The sequence below is a fragment of the Portunus trituberculatus genome, chromosome 35, assembly GCF_017591435.1.
Source record: "Portunus trituberculatus isolate SZX2019 chromosome 35, ASM1759143v1, whole genome shotgun sequence".
In the NCBI taxonomy this organism is placed as follows: Eukaryota; Metazoa; Arthropoda; class Malacostraca; order Decapoda; family Portunidae; genus Portunus; species Portunus trituberculatus.
This window is the reverse complement of record NC_059289.1, coordinates 12,480,926-12,498,425: the sequence shown is the minus strand read 5'-3', so window position 1 is coordinate 12,498,425 and position 17,500 is coordinate 12,480,926. Positions and strand designations below refer to the sequence as shown.

The 17,500-nt window shown below is 40.0% G+C and overlaps 1 long non-coding RNA gene and 1 other non-coding gene across 2 annotated transcripts in view; both read left to right on the top strand.

Moving 5' to 3' along the window:
- LOC123513072 overlaps nucleotides 1–17,500 on the top strand; it is a 222,167-nt gene that overhangs the window by 75,090 nt on the left and 129,577 nt on the right. The window lies entirely within an intron of this gene.
- Trnam-cau lies at nucleotides 2,653–2,726 on the top strand. The gene has a single exon. It is a non-coding gene; the product is annotated as a tRNA-Met (tRNA).

The following is a 17,500-nucleotide window of genomic DNA, read 5'->3' as shown; positions in this document are numbered from 1 at the left end:
CACTTTATCATACAGTAACCTTTAATCTTTTTAATCTATTATACACTCAAAAGAGAGATTAATGAAAGTCATTCGTGATGATGGATTAACAACGTGTTGGATTCAAGACTGTGTTGCTCTCTATTCACACTTCACTTGCTGTACCAAAGAATTGCATGAATATATATAAACTCAAACATTCGTAATGGTAATAACCAAACTTTCTGCATTCAGGTCTATAATAATGGAAATGTTGAAGGGAACCAGTCAGTGGCATTTATAGTTGTTATGTTGCGCATCTCTTTTCGTATCTTTGGTTATAATATTTATTTCAACATCGTACAAATTAAGTATTGAGTTTTATGAATAACGGAAAGAATGCTTTATGTATAGCATCACTTTTATGAATGCGTTAACAGAGGATGAATGAAACATTGACTAGAAAGCGGATTACGAGAGAGAGAGAGAGAGAGAGAGAGAGAGAGAGAGAGAGAGAGAGAGAGAGAGAGAGAGAGAGAGAGAGCCATAGTGAAAGAAAACGCGCTACCCCTGTCGGTGATGAAATGGAACAATATTGACAACAAATGGAATGGGGGGAGGAGAAGAGACATGGACGGGGAGGAAAAAAATGTACAGAGGAAGGGCAGTAGATTGAGTGTAAAAGAAAAAAGAATAGGAATAGATAGGAGAGAGAGAGAGAGAGAGAGAGAGAGAGAGAGAGAGAGAGAGAGAGAGAGAGAGAGAGAGAACAGGAAAAGAAAATATAAAATGAATAGCACGAAATATTTACAATAACGTAGGTACAACTTACAGCAAAAAAGGTTAATCAATCCAGCCTTTTACATATTGATTTGTTGAATAATTGTTTATTTATAATCGAGACTGGTCATGTTCAAATCAATTCATCCATATGTACTTATGAACGAAAGAATCTTCCTTACTCCAACATCCCTTTGTGTACTGTGTCAAGGTGCGGTGCAGTGCGTCTCTCAGGACAGGCTTATGAGTGTGTTGTGTGGTTGTGTGTCAGAAAATATTTATTTTAGGTACTCTTATGTGGTAATCGATGGGGTTAGTGTTGGTTGTGCTAGAAGCAGCAGCAGCAGCTGCAAAAACAGTCGCAGTAGCAGCAACAACAGTATTATCATTATTGGCAGCAACAGAAAAAAAACAGTAGGAACACCATTAGCAGGAGATGTAACAGCAATAGCAGCAGCAGCAGCAGCAGCAGCAACAGCATCATGATGATGATGATGATGATGATGATGATGATCATCATCATCATCAGCAGCAGCAGCAGCAGCAGCAGCAGCAGCACCACCACCACCACCACCACCACCACCACCACCACCACCACCACCACCACCACCACCACCACCACCACCACCACCACCACCACCACCACCTACAACACCTCTGCCACCACCACCACCACTTCTACTAACAACACCCAAAACAACAACAACAACAACAACAAAAAACCACCATCACCACCAGTCGTCATCACCGTCGTTACTGTCCCTTTGTTCATCGTTATACTTTCCTCTCCTCGTTATCTTTTGCCTCGTTCTTTTCCTTGACACGTAACAGGTAAAACTAAGGGGTTTATTGAAACAAATTGCAAAAGTGTGTCTTATTACACGAACTGATTACATGAACCCTTAAAGACACCATATTCAATTGGAAAAAATATTAACATTAAGAAGAAACCAAATATTCTGACATAAGAAAAATAAATCATCACTCTAAAAGTCATTTATATGGTATTTTATTATATGATTAACAATATCAGAGTTATTAAAGGAAATCTGAGAGAAATGTTGACTTTTGTAGATTTTTAGAAATTACTTATTCCACTTCTGGGCTTGTTTACTGAAAGATTATAAGTTTTAGAGTAAACACTTGTGAAGATAAACTTTTCAGAATTAAATCCTTTATCTTTTTGTTGTCTATATCTCTTAGCCGTGTGATGCAATGTTATGGAGAAAGAAAAACCATGAAAATGTGGAACGATATACCTACTGAAAGGGTTAAAAATGTGAATGCTTCTGGTTCAAAAAGGCCAAATTTGTCCAGTTTTGAATATAGTATTCCTAAGGATTCATATAACCAGTGTATGTAATAAAACAAACTATAGTATTGTGTTCTACTTAAAAAGCTATTTCTCATAGATTATCATAGTCTCAACCTTCGCTGTTCCAGAAGGTACTTTACTACAGCGTCTTTTATTTTTATCGGTTGGAATTCTTTTTTTTTTTACTCAATATCAGAAAACAGATAAACGAACTCGCATATAGGCATGCCTGCATGTAAATACAGTTCATAATTATTATTTTATATTTTAGTTTCCTGGCACATGTAGTAGTGCGTGTCTCATAGCTTTGCTCTACATTTGATTGAATTTCAACTTGTCTCCATAAAAAAAAAAAAAATAGATCCTAGACACTTAGTAAGTGCAATATATAATTCGTTTCAGCTGATTTATTAAATAAAAATATACATGTTCACACGTGGGAATGAGTCAGTATTTTGATAAAAAAAAATTACAAACATAAAACCCGTGGTATATCATATTTGAAAGGTGAAAATGTAAATAAACACACACACACACACACACACACACACACACACACACACACACACACACACACACACACACACACACACACACACGGCCCGGTAGCTCAGTGGTTAGAGCGCTGGCTTCATAAGCCAGAGGACCGGGGTTCGATTCCCCGGCCGGGTGGAGATATTTGGGTGTGTCTCCTTTCACATGTAGCCCCTGTTCACCTAGCAGTGAGTAGGTACGGGATGTAAATCGAGGAGTTGTGACCTTGTTGTCCCGGTGTGTGGTGTGTGCTTGATCTCAGGCCTATCCGAAGATCGGAAATAATGAGCTCTGAGCTCGTTCCGTAGGGTAACGTCTGGCTGTCTCGTCAGAGACTGCAGCAGATCAAACAGTGAAACACACACACACACACACACACACACACACACACACACACACACACACACACACACACTCACAGTGGAAAAGTGTAATGACTAGTCCTTTACCTTAAAGTCATATTCTTTTACTTCCAGTGATGTGGGACGTTGTTGTACTGTTGATTTTGCACCTTCTCAACATTTAATTCACTGACTTTGGCCAGTGTAAATGCAATTTGTTTCCTGCAAACATTTTACTCCTTCATTCGTCCTCCCTCCCTGAGCTACATAATATGTAGTTTCCCTTTCTCCTCCTTCTCCCACTTCTCCCCTACACTTTCCTGCCAGACGCTCTCTGGCTAGGCCGCTCATGATTACATTTATCCAACTTCCAGTCTAACTTTAATTGTCTGTCAAGAATTTGCAAGTCTCCCTAGTTACGATGATATGTTAGCCGAGTTGCCGCGTTGTGGCTGGGAGAGTGCCATTAGTCACCCAACGCCCAATCCGCAACCCACACCAACACTGACACTTACACCCACGCTACACAACATTCCCATCACCTGCGGGAAACTTTTATTGGCAACCCACATTTACAGCCTCAAAAAGCCGCAGATAACGCGCAACATGTAAGAATGCAACTTTGATTATGATTACCTTAATTATCTGCGTTTCTTAAAGAAAACTCTACAATGTAACGCACCACAATATGTCTTCTGTTACTTGTTCTTTTGTGTTCATTCGCTTTGTACCAACAATTCTATTGAAAGCTTGCGTGGGATTTTCTAATAACTTTAATTGAGAACTGTTTTGCCGTTTTTGGAGGCTTTGGCTTATTGTATATTTTTTTTCCAAGATTGTGAGTTATTGTTTTCACATGCAATATTTCCTGTCATATTTTGATGTTATTATATCATTCTTACCAGAGTGAAATATTGAAGAGAACAACCGAAAACGTATTTGCGCTTGTTGAAGTCAATGTTTATCATAGGCTGTAGCATTCACTTTTAGCAGTCATGATGAATATTTTTACGCGAACAGACAGTGTCCCGTGTTCCAAATAAAACATATACTAACATTCAGTGTTTGTGAAAGTGCTCGACGCGTAGCTGTCACTGCAAGATAAATAATCCGTCAGGAAAAGAGCAGCAGACCCATACATATATAACATATTAAACAAGAATCTCTCAGTAATAACTAATGAAGGGTTGAGTGCCTCTATTACTCTCATAATTACAATGTTTCAAAGTTTATCTTACGTGAAAACCTCGCCTTTGTATAATATCATGAAGGGTGAATTATTAAGTCCTAGATAGGTAGCCTCTTGCCGATATATAGAGTCCATTCTCGAAGGATTGTGAGATGAACATCAGGAGTAAAACATCAGTAAAATTTCATTAAGCTTCTGCTCTTCCATTCTCTCTGTCATTAGTGCAAGAAAAAGGTGCCCACACGTGCCAAACTTTGCTCATTAGTATTTCGTCCTTTTTTTTTCATGCACTTTGGTTTCTCAAACTCCCGCTCATCTTACGCTTCTACGGGATGACAGGCAGAGAGAGAGAGAGAGAGAGAGAGAGAGAGAGAGAGAGAGAGAGAGAGAGAGAGAGAGAGAGAGAGAGAGAGAACTGCAAACTGAATGACGGACAGATAGCCAGGCAGACAAAACGAAAGACAGACAGACTGACATATAAACAGATGGACAGGTATTAAGAAGTAGGTTAATTAGCCAATGTACTGCAATGAAGACAATGTTTAATGAACCGTGCGGCTATTTTGCCATAATACGCTGTCCATAACAGTAAAAGGAGGTAATCCCATCTGAGTAGACAGTGGTTGGGATTCCCAGTAAGTGTCCCCGTTATTGGATGTTTGCTGAATATAAAAGCTGCTGCTGCCTTCGACTCATGAATGTGAGGAAGACAATGGAACCCGCATACTTGACGCACACGTTCAAACTAAACCTTCCTTCTTACCTTTAGGAAAAAAAAAGTCGATGTCATTCATTGTTGCGTGAAGGAAGAAGAGATCGAAGAAAGTACGTATATTTTTATTTTTCCTTTTTTATCTTTACACTTTACTTGTCTCTTTGTTCCAAGTTTACCTCTCTCTTCGTTCTCTCTTCGACTCGTATGGTACGGATCTCTTTCTCTCTCTCTCTCTCTCTCTCTCTCTCTCTCTCTCTCTCTCTCTCTCTCTCTCTCTCTCTCTCTCTCTCTCTCTCTCTCTCTCTCTCTCTCTCTCTCTCTCTCTCTCTCTCTCTCTCTCTCTCTCTCTCTCTCTCTCGTTGATACATTAGTTGATTAATCGTCCAGGTTTGTGACACCTGTCATGTCACCAGTGACACTTACACACCAAACACACACACACACACACACACACACACACACACACACACACACACACACACACACACACACACACACACACACACACACACACACACACACACACACACACACACACACACACACACACACACACACACACACACACACACACACACACACACATCGCAAAAAGATTTAGAAGAATCACGGAAAACGATTACTGAAGATGAATCATGTGAAAGTCAAAGTTTCATATTTTTTTTTGTTTGAGTCTGCTACTAAATCATTTTGTTGAACTGTAGTGTTAAAAGTGTTATTTTGTTAGTAGATACCTAGAACTATGTTATATGTCTATATTTGTACGTGTATCTGAACATCTTTCTTTTTTGTGCATGTAAATGAATATATTGTTTAATGAACAGTTCACATACCCAGATCTCTTGTCAATTCACCCCAAGCCCGTCCACTCAACTTCGCTCTGGGCAATTCTTCTTTATTCTCTATTGTTTGACCTTTGCTTCCTTTGCTTTCTGGTATAAGCTATCCCTCGTTTTGCCCTTAAACCTATTTTCTTCTTTACCTTCCTCTGGCTTTTCTGCTTTTATTTTTCTCTTTAATCTAAGCTCTCTTGTTATCCATTCTTTCTTTCTGGTTTCCTCTGTTCTTTTCCTCATTTTGTCTTTCTGGTCCCTCTTTTCCCCTTTGGTTTGTTCTCATTCTCCTCTCAGGTCTGCCGTGCTTCCCTCTTTCCCCTCTGCTCTGCATTGTTACCCTTTCCCCCGTACTGCCAAGTGCCCCCATCGTTCCTTGCAGCTGGCACTATTCAGACTTAAGGAAATTCCCATGACGGCCAAATTTTCCTTCCCGTCCCTGCTGGGGTGCGGTGGCCAAGCGAGTGCGCTATACCCTTTGCAAATGTTCATGCCACGTTTTATCGTCTCTTGTAAGAGAGTTCGTGTCAGCAAGTGTGCGGCGTGCTGTTGTGAAAATGCATTAAAACGGTGTGACTTAGAGCTCTAGGCTGCATATAGTGTGTATGCTTTGAAAATTAAAGTATTGAATCCACCGCCACCAGTTTAGCCTGTTTTGAAATTGGTTCATATTTCGTGCCAGTTTGCGAATCACAAAGTAACGTGGAAAAATTAATATGCATAAACCAAAACCTGGCATGTGGTGGAACTAAAGGGGCAAATCCTGTTTGAATGTAAAAAAAGTTTTAAAAAATATCTTGTTCCTTTTTTTTCGGATTTGACATTGGTAGAATTTTTTGTTCTCCGTAATTAAAAGTAAAAGGTATAAAAGCCATATGGGTATGTAGACATTTGAAAACAGGGCCAAAGGTCTAGCCTGTGATCACAGGTCGCCAGTCACTCTAATACCTCGCCTTTTATCGCTGCAGCATACCACATTGAAGGAAGATGAAGCAATGTGACCTTCGTTATAGGTAGTGTTCTTAATACTGACCCGTATGTGTGTCTGTCTTCGGGGAAAGTCTTATGGATCTCTTTGTTTACAGGTTTGCATTTTGTTGTCTTCGCTCTTTTTTGTGTAATGAAACCTGGACGCCTTGCGTTTATATTTCATTCCTTATGTTTACAAACATTGAAGCAGCAACGTTATTTGAACTCTGGATTGCGGAGTAGGCGTGGAATTATGTACACTATGCAGAAACTATTATGTATTTCGTTTTACATATTTTGCGCACCTAGTGGTCTGGTCGCTGGGGAGATTCTGAGTGAAGGACAATGAATTTTGTTATGAATTCTGTCCACAAAAAGGAGATGAGAGGAACCAGTGTAGCGCAAGGACGTGGACGGGAAGAAGTCCCAAGGTGACTTTGATACAGAAAGAACGGACAGAATATTTTTGCTATGTGTTCCCGGAAAGGTGAGAGAAGGTATGGCGGTTAAGAGAGGAGATAAGGAAACGTGTGTGCGGAGGGAGGGGAAGGTGAGGGAAGATATAGGTGGAAGTAAGGGAAGATGAAGGAAGGTATGTGATGAAAGGGGGAGAAGGTGAAGGAAGATGTGTATGGAGGGAGAAGGTAAGGGAAAGTATGGATGGATGGAGGGGAAGGTGAGAAAGGAAATGTGGGAAGGGAAGGAATGCTGGTATGGAAGGTTCGTGTGGGAGGAAACCGATTGTGTCTCAGACTAGGAAAGAGAGATAATTGAATTGTCCGCGAGGAAACGAGATGAAAGGAGAGTGGAGGAATGATTAAGTGAAGTGCGTTTTGATGGAGTTAGCAGGGAAATTAATAATGAATGTAGCACGTATAAGAGACTGGTTTGATACTGATCACATTTGTTTGGTTTAGTGTTAATGTATTGAGAGGATAAATAAAAATCTATTAAATGGTGTTGTTTTTTTTACATTGGAAACATGCACTTTCTTTAATCTATTTATTGTATGCATATGTTTGTGGCTGAATAAACATCACACACGCACACACACACCCACACCCACACCCACACCATCACACACACACACACACACACACACACACACACACACACACACACACACACACATACAGGCGGTGGCGTAGTGGATAAGGTGATGAGCGTGGGATCGGGCAGACATCCACGCGTAGGTTCGAATCCCACCACGTACAGCCTTAATAAAACACTTTGCCATTTGTCGAGTGGTTTAAAGTTACCTACATGTCACCATGATACCCAGGTTCTAGGTGGTTACACTCAAGATGAGCTTGGGTGGTGATATGGGCCCTAATATGGGTACCACTATAAATAAAATTGCCTGCGCCACTAATGGGCGGAAGCTGAACAGCGCTTCCCATACACTCTTCAAGTGTGCCTTCAGGCGCTATAGGTCTTACCGTAAAACACACACACACACACACACACACACATACACACACGCACACACACAATTTTAACACATATTAAATCTAGTCACTCAGACAGGGACAAAGACACCAAAAAAAAAAAAAAAAAAAAATTAGATCTCTGAAAAGGAGGAATGAGAAAACAATAAAGGGATTTGCCAAGACCTCGCCACTGGTATATGAGACAACCATCAATATGCATGAGACGCTACGTTCACATGGCGGAGTGTAAGAAGCGGAAACAAGTACACATTTCCTGGGCAAAATGCGGCAAGTCGAGCCAGGAGGGAGTAATATCACGCCCGGCCGACCCTGACAGAAATTGTAATTTAATCTGAAGCTGAAGTTTACGCTACGATGTCTGCCTTTACTGCCGGAAATTTTTGAAGAGTGCTTATGGAGACCTCGGCCCTTTTGCTCTCACCTACTCTTTCCTTCCCTTTCCTTTTCCTCTTCCTCGCCTTCTCCCTCTCATTCTATTTTCCCTTTTTTTTCATCCTAGCGTCCCATTCCACTTTTCCTGTCATTTCTTCCCAGTTGGTTATCTTTTCTTCTCCCAAAGCTCTTATTCTTTTTTACCTTCTTATTCTTTCCTTCTCCCTCTCATTTGCTCTTCCTATCCTCTTTCTTTCCTTGCTTTTTTTTCCTTACCTTTCCTTTTCCTTTTTCAATCACTCATCTCCCTTCCCTTTCCCTTCTCTCCCTCTGCTATTTTCCTTCCCTTAGTTCCCCGATCTCCATTAAACCTACTTCTTCTTAGCCTCTCCTTCTCCTAGTTTCCCTTTAATACTCATTAACTTCCTTTATCCTCCCTTAACTTCTTGTAATGTATATAAGCTCCCCTTAGCCTCTTCTCGTTTTACCTTTACTCTCCCCTCCTTACCTTTCCTCTCCCTGCCTTAAAGCCTCCATCTCACCCTCTTATGTTCCCTTACAATGTATATCTCTTGGGCTTCCTCTCATCTTCTTAGCTCTCCTTCCCTCTTTGCCTTGTATCATCTTCCCCTTTCATCACCTACCTCCCCTTTCATCACCTTCCCTCCCATCCATTATCTCTCTCTCTCTCTCTCTCTCTCTCTCTCTCTCTCTCTCTCTCTCTCTCTCTCTCTCTCTCTCTCTCTCTCTCTCTCTCTCTCTCTCTCTCTCTCTCTCTCTCTCTCTCTCTCTCTCTCTCTCTCTCTCTCTCTCTCCTCAGTGAACTAACCTTGAGATAGACTAAGAGGGGAAAGTTTTTGTTTTCTTTCTCCCTTTGAGTTCCTTTTAGTGGTATTTGCTTAGTGTTAATCAGCGGTTTCGGGAGCTCCGTTACGAGTATTGGCACTGCGTTACACTAATTTGGTGGTGGCTTTGTCTCTTGCCCCGACTTGAGCTTCTTCCTTTGTTGAGCAAGATCACGCTGTGCATCATTCACGTTTTGATGTAAGTCTCTTTTTTTTTTTTTTGCATTTGCATTTGCGCTGTTCTCGGTACTGTTCAATCTTTTTCTTCTATTTTTTTTTTGTTAGCAGTCTTTTTTCACTGTTTGTTTTTGTTCTTCTGCTTGGTGTTTGTGTGTTTGTTTGGTACTTGGCCTTGAAATTGTCTTCAGTCTTGTTTCATCTTATTCTTTTTTATGTATTTATTCGTTTTTAATTCAGACTGTTATCACTAATTTTCCTTGAGCTCATGATTGGTGCTGTTTTATCTGGTGCTTTCTGTGTCATTTTGTTCAGTATCTGCCTTGTGTCGGTCACCTGTGCTTTTGTGCTTTCATTTGTCGATGCTGCTATCTTTTATAATTTATCTTTTTTTAATATATTTCTTTTCTTTCCTGTTATCTATTATTACGAAGTATTAAACAAATCCCGATCTTGTAAAAAGAGAGGAAAAAAAACCAGTTGAATAGAATATAGTTCGAGACAAAGACGAGACACCTTGAATAAAAGTGAAGGAAGTTTTTTTGACATTTGATCAAAGCAGAGTTCCTGATATTCGCTTTTAGATTTTTATTTCCGATAACCAAAGTTTTGACTTGCTTCCCTTTCCTTTAAAAATGTTTTCAACACAGCCCCAGTGGTCAGTATTAAGGATGTAGCTGTGTATTAAACCTAAATTTTGTAATCTTTTTGTCGCCAGTGAAATGTATGTTTAAGTGTTAATGGCTTGACCAGCAGTTTCCAGGGAGCAATATATAGGTGTCGATGGATAGTTTGATGGACCAACAATGGCCACACGCCCGGTGATACAAACTCTCCCTCGGCGCCTGGGCGTCATTCCAAAACGTGTAAACCAACGATATAAACTCTCATAAAAAATGTCGATACGAACGCAATACATAAAGTAGCATCGTGAAATATAATGCAATGCAGATGAATTTAATGTTCCATGCGAGGAAGTAAAACGTATATTGACGTTGCCATGAAAAACACGAGAGTTCCATAATGTTCCCAGATTTAGGACCTCACCTTGTTGACCATACGTAAGGTCTGGACGTGACTCACCACAGACCCATACAAGTTACTGTGTGGATTAATGGCGATACGAGATCCACATTGCTGTACTTGAAAACCAACAGGTGATTTAAGCAAGAGTTCAAGATATTCTAACTTTTTATTTTTATTTTTTGTTTTGGTATTTGTTTTGTATTTTCCTTTTTTTTTTTTTTCCTTGGACGGTATGCTTCACATATTAAAGACGCTGATTATGAAAATAAATCTTGCACCAAACATATAATCATTGGTCAATTAAGAACAGAAGAACATTTGCTAATCACTCTCTTATATTAGAAAATAAAGATGCAAGAGGCCATCAGCCCTACACGTGGCAATTCCTGTGTAAAAGAAACTTACTAATTATGAATAACAAAACAACAACATGGAAATCATAGGAGACATAGCAAACATAACTATGGATAGAGTGCTGAACATTGTTTGACTTAAATGGTGTCAAACAGTCAGATGTATAATAAAAGAGACCAGGAAATTTTTTTGTTGTACAGTGATATGGCAGACACATATGACACATGAAAACTACCAACATCGCTTTGGTCTCCGCAATGACCAATCACTAGTGTAAGTAAGATCAAAAGTTGACTTCGTGGCTCTATACAAGATAATCAAGTAAGCTCTCATGTAGCGGTGTTTTTGCCTGACATGATTGCCTTCATTACGGTTCCCTCGGCCGTGTGAGGGATATAGTATCATATACCGAGTTTATCTTGTAATATTTCAGTCATTTAAGCAGTATTTATGTGTTGATTGGACTATATATATATATATATATATATATATATATATATATATATATATATATATATATATATATATATATATATATATATATATATATATATATATATATATGAGTATACCAGAGAAAGGTATGAATGAGAGTACTGGGTCACTTTTTTAGAAAGATGCACAGAATATGGGTGAGAAGAAGAAGAAAGCCTTGTACAGCGAGGCCGCAGGAGGAAGAGAGGCAAGCAGTTAGCAAGATCAGAAGAGCAGTTAGCATGAAAATAGCGGTAGAAGATAGCAAGAAATGCAACAATTTCGGCTGTGAGAAAAAGGCTGAAGACAGTCAGTCAGAGGAGCTAGGGGAGTTAGTAAGACGATACATGCGAAAAGTATTCCATACATGGGCAGATAAGGAACTTGGACAGAGTTAGCAGTTCGAGGGTGAGAAAGACTGGCGGACACGCCTCATAACGCCCAACTTCATAGAAGCTGTTACAGCAAGAGATGAGGAATGAAGCTATCAGTTTAGATTAGGAGAAAAGGACAGACCGAGAATATCCAGTGCAGAAGATGCGAACAGTTATGTGTCGTTGAAGAAGAGGGGATAGTTGTCTGAAAGTTTGTGTCGAGTTGATAGATGGATGAATTGAGTTTTTGAGACTGAACACAACTATGTTTTTCTTTGTCCCAATCAAAAATCTTAGAAAGATCTGAAGTCTCACCCCAATTATGTCCACCTTTCTAATGCAAAAGTTAATCAGTACACACAATCATTCATACCTTTCTCTGGGAGTCTAGAACTGCAAACTTGCTTCTGTATTTCAATATTCCTAAAACTTGAACTCATGTAAGAGAGGTTTCAAGACATTTCTCGAACCTCCAAGGGAACTGGCAACTAAGTGGACTATTATTTTTTTCTTTCTTTCTGTTGCCTTTGTCTAGTTTTCTTTTTACATAAAACAATGAAAAAAATGAATAAATAAAACACACCTTTTATATTGTTCCTACATCTGTACGTTACGATCCACAACGTTTACTTTTGCTATGTTTTTAGCCACACACCCGCTGCCTTCAGAGACCTTAAATACTCATGTCGATGTAAAAGGAAAGTTTGGTTTTGATCACAAAATCTTTCTTGCCGTAATGGGTGTTAATAGTTTGTTTTCCCGCCGCAAACAGTCAGAGTCTAGCGCCGCGTTGCCCTTCAGGTGGCAATTGTCACACGGTGCTCGTGTTTACCTGACGCAAACTCTCGTCGATACTTGCTAATCACTTTACCTGTGTTAGCCGCAGCGGACAGGAACAGAGGAAACCCGCCATTCCACGACCTCCTATGCGCAAAGAAATATTGGGGAGAAACGTTCTCTCTCGCACACACACACACACACACACACACACACACACACACACACACACACACACACACACACACACACACACACACACACACACACACACACACACACACACACACACACACACACACACACACACACACACACACACACACACACACACACACACACACACACACACACACACACACACACACACACACACACACACACACACACACACACACACACACACACACACACACACACACACACACACACACACACACACACACCAGGCCTGTAGTAATGCAGAAAGATCACAAAAGCATAAATGAGAGCAGAGTGCTTATTATTACCTGCCTGTATAGACTGCACGTATCGCCCACTTGAATTATTCATTAGGCATAACATTTGCTATTTAGAGAAACACCACGCAGCCTGACACGAATTTTAACCATGAATAGGCAAGAAGATCGCCACATAAGCCTGCAGGATGAGTCTGTAAATGATGACGTACAAGCCTCAGATCAGTTAGTCGTTTAATGTAGTCACCGCAGGAGACATATCTGATGGTTATCTTTAAATAGAAGGATGTTGTCTGTAAATCTGATGACTGATGGAGGTAATGACCTTGATGATGAAACTCATATTGTATCTGACTCAGACAGTGCTATATAAAACAAAAGAAAACCTTATGTGTATCATAGCATCACTAGTTTATGTAATGAGAAAAGAAAAAAAGTGTTATGTTTTCTTCGGTTGTATTTAATTTAATGCAAAGGTTAACGTTCTGTGTTGGATAAATGATTGAAGTCTGCAGTTTTAATATTACTTAACTAGATGCATGACTATGTATAAACAGGACATAATTATGTTGCTGTAAATAGCAGGTCATTGTTTTTTTTTTGAACTATTGAATTGTAAGGTAAGGCTTCCAGGTGCTAAAAACAACAAAGCTTCTGACACCTTTTGTTAATCTCTATTCAGTGACAATAATAACCCTGCTTTGGAAAATATGAAAAAAGTACTAGAGTGATTTTTTTTTTTACCTAGGAAGAGGGCCAGCCAAGGGCAAAAAAAAAAAAAAGAAAAGAAAAAAAAAGTCCCATTTGAATGCTGATTCTCTAAAAAGTGTAAAAGCATCAGCCAAAGTTGGGAGCAAATGCCTCGATAACTCCCTCTTAAAAGAAGATAAGTCGTAGGAATTCGGAAATACAGATGCAGGGAGGGAGTTCCAGAGTTTACCAGTGAAAGAGATGAATGATTGAGAGTACTAGTTAACTCTTGCGTTAGAGAGTTGGACAGAATAGGGATGAGAGGAAGAAGAAAGCCTTGTGCAGCGAGGCCGCAGGAGGATGGGAGGTATGCAGTTAGTCAGATCAGTAGAAAAGTTAGCATGAAAATAGCGATAAAATATAGAAAGAGATGCAACATTCCGGCGGTGAGAAAGAGGCTGAAGACAGTTAGTCAGAGGAGGGGAGTTGATGAGACGAAGAGCTTTTGATTCCACCCTATCTAGTAAAGCTGTGTGACTGGAACCATCCAAACATGCGAAGAGTACTCCATACAGGGACGGATAAGGCCCTTATACAGAGTAAGCAGTTGGAGGGGCGAGAAAAACTGGCGGAGACGCCTCAGAACACCTAACTTCATAGAAGCAAGAGATGAGATGTGAAGTTTCCAGTTAAGATTATGAGCAAAGGACAGACCGAGGATATTCATTATGGAAGTAGGAGACAGTTGAGTGTCATTGAAGAAGAGGGATAGTTGTCTGGAAGGTTGTGTCGAGTTGATAGATGGAGGAATTGAGTTTTTGAGGCATTGAAAACTACTAGATTTTCTCTGCCCCAATCGGAAATCTTAGAAAGATCGGAAGTCAGGCGTTCTGTGGCGTTCCTGCGTGATCTGTTGACTTCCTGAAGGGTTGGTCGTCTCTGAAAGGACGTGGAAAGATGTAGGGTGGTATCATCAGCGTAGGAGTGGATAGGGCAAGAAGTTTGGTTAAGAAGGTCATTAATGAATAATAGAAAGAGAGTGGGTGACAGGACAGAACCCTGAGGAACACCACTATTAATAGATTTAGGGGAAGAACAGTGGCTGTCTACCACAGCAGCAATAGAGCGGTCGGAAAGGAAACATGAGATAAAGTTGCAGAGAAAAGGATAGAAGCCGTAGGAGGGCAGTTTTGAAATCAAAGCTTTGTGCCAGACTCTTTCATGATGAAAGGTGACGCTGCCTTTTAAAGTATCTATTAATACCCAGAGCAAAGGTTACATGTAGATAAGAAAAAATCTTAGTGTTATACACTAATTTTTCTTTTTTGTTAAGATGGAGATGTCATTACTGGTAGGATATGTTATATACACAAGGGAAGGAAATGCTAGAAATCATACTTTATTTCTCTGTTTTCCATTAGGATTAATTGCCTTCATTACACTTCTGTTTCAATAAAAAAAAACATCGTATGTAAAGATATTTATGATTATTAACTGCATTTCAATGTTGTGACCACAAACGGTATTAGGAAACTTATAATTCAAATAATTTAACCTATCCGAATCTTTATTGAGTAAAACTGATACCGTGTTAACTGAAAAATGTTATTTTATATTTGATGTAACACAATAAAGTTTCATAAAGTCTTAGTAACCATAGCAGTCGAGTGGTCAATTACGAGAAGACGATCTACTGAAGCTACGTCTATTTATTCCCGAACACTTACAGTAACGATTTCACGGGTAATGGCGCTGGATAAGGCGTAACAACCGTGCTGCAGCTGCAAACGCTTACGAGTAGTTCTGATCCTGCCTGACCTCCCGGCACTGCCATAACGTTCTTGTGCTTTACGATCACTACGGCCAATAAACACGTTCACTACACCAAGCAGGCGTAATGCACCATAGTTGACTGACCAAGAACTATTCCAGGCGGAGTTCAGACAGAGAGAATACGTCATGCTGGGAGCGACGCCCTGTCCTCGTCTCACTGTTTTCTGCACCTATAACCAACACTGAACGAGAGAGAGAGAGAGAGAGAGAGAGAGAGAGAGAGAGAGAGAGAGAGATCTTACTTAAAACATTAAAATATCTAACCGAAGCTTATAGCAAAAAAATTTTAAGGTACCAACAGACATAGCTCTCTCTCTCTCTCTCTCTCTCTCTCTCTCTCTCTCTCTCTCTCTCTCTCTCTCTCTCTCTCTCTCTCTCTCTCTCTCTCTCTCTCTCTCTCTCTCTCTCTCACACACACACACACACACACACACACACACACACACACACACACACACACACACACACACACACACACACACACACACACACACACATACAAAACTCAAATCGGAAAGATCAGTTGTAATCCTATGTTGACATTCTTTCGGTCAATGTTAGGGACCAAATAAAAAAATGTGCTTACATATCTACATATACACAAAAATTTGCCAGTGATTTCTTTTTTTTTTAATGCAGCCCGATTAGAAATTTTCACTTTTTTTTATTCTTTATATATTATTATTTTATTTTTCTTTAGGTTTATCAGTAATACAATAAAATACATCACAACACTGGTGACAACTGCGCTCGGATAAAACCCAAAACTATTCCTCGTAAAGTTGGTAAAAATATCTCAAGCAACGACTTGACAACAAAATCACCGATTACTCACTTCCGTAAACTTTGTTGAAAGTCGGACTTGGGCTGAATTAATTAAATGTTCGTAGCTAACAGGCGACGGGTGAGACTGTGCCTGTGTCCGTGAGTCCTTATCAATGTGTGTGTGTGTGTGTGTGTGTGTGTGTGTGTGTGTGTGTGTGTGTGTGTGTGTGTGTGTATTTCGGCGTGTACGTGTGTTGTGTATCGATTGGTATCTTGAAAATTTTTGTTTTATGTGTTTTGATTGGATTTCGATTTTTTTCTTAGTGTGTATCATCTCTCTCTCTCTCTCTCTCTCTCTCTCTCTCTCTCTCTCTCTCTCTCTCTCTCTCTCTCTCTCTCTCTCTCTCTCTCTCTCTCTCTCTCCCCTGCATTACAATTTCAAATGAAGATTGCTACTGTGGTCGTACTTCTATTTTTTTTTCTCTCTATTTGTTTTCGCCGCAATATTTGTCTATTACTTTGTCCATTCTTATTATAAACACCAGCCGAATTTATTTACCTGGCGGTGTTTTTTTTTTCAGGTGTGTTGGCGTTAATGTCCTGGGTCACATGTTTTCGGGTTCGCCTGAAATAAAAGGTGTGTCACATTTCGACCAAACTAATCTTTCTCGTCTAGCTGGAAAATTCAGTTGGATTATGTGGTAAATCTAGGGTTTGATCTCCCCCCTTCATCCCTAGCGGACACCACGGACGAACCTGAGGATTTATGCTCGTTTTCAACAGGATTGCAAATGTTGGCACCGCAGGGGAGAAGGGTAAAGAAAATAATTCGTAGTCCAAGCTTAAAACGTGCGTGGGAAAATTTGGGAGCGTTTTTGTTAGTGTATTTCGCGGGTACTGCAGAGTGTTACGGTAGTTGCGCACACACACACACACACACACACACACACACACACACACACACACACACACACACACACACACACACACACACACACACACACGTACACTGTCCTTCTCATACAGACTCTATCCCCTTTACTGTAGCTTTTATTCCCTCTCTTATTCTATTCAATTTGTGGCATCATCATTGCTGTTATATTTCTTAACGTTAATGTATCTTTTCTTCAACTCCCGCTTTTTTATACACCATCTCCGCTCCCATTTTCCCCTTTCTTCCTTTTCTCTCCACTGTTTCCTTTTTTTTTCCCTTCCTCTCGACACGACATTCAATTACTCTCTCATCTTCATCTCAAACTACTACTGGCTA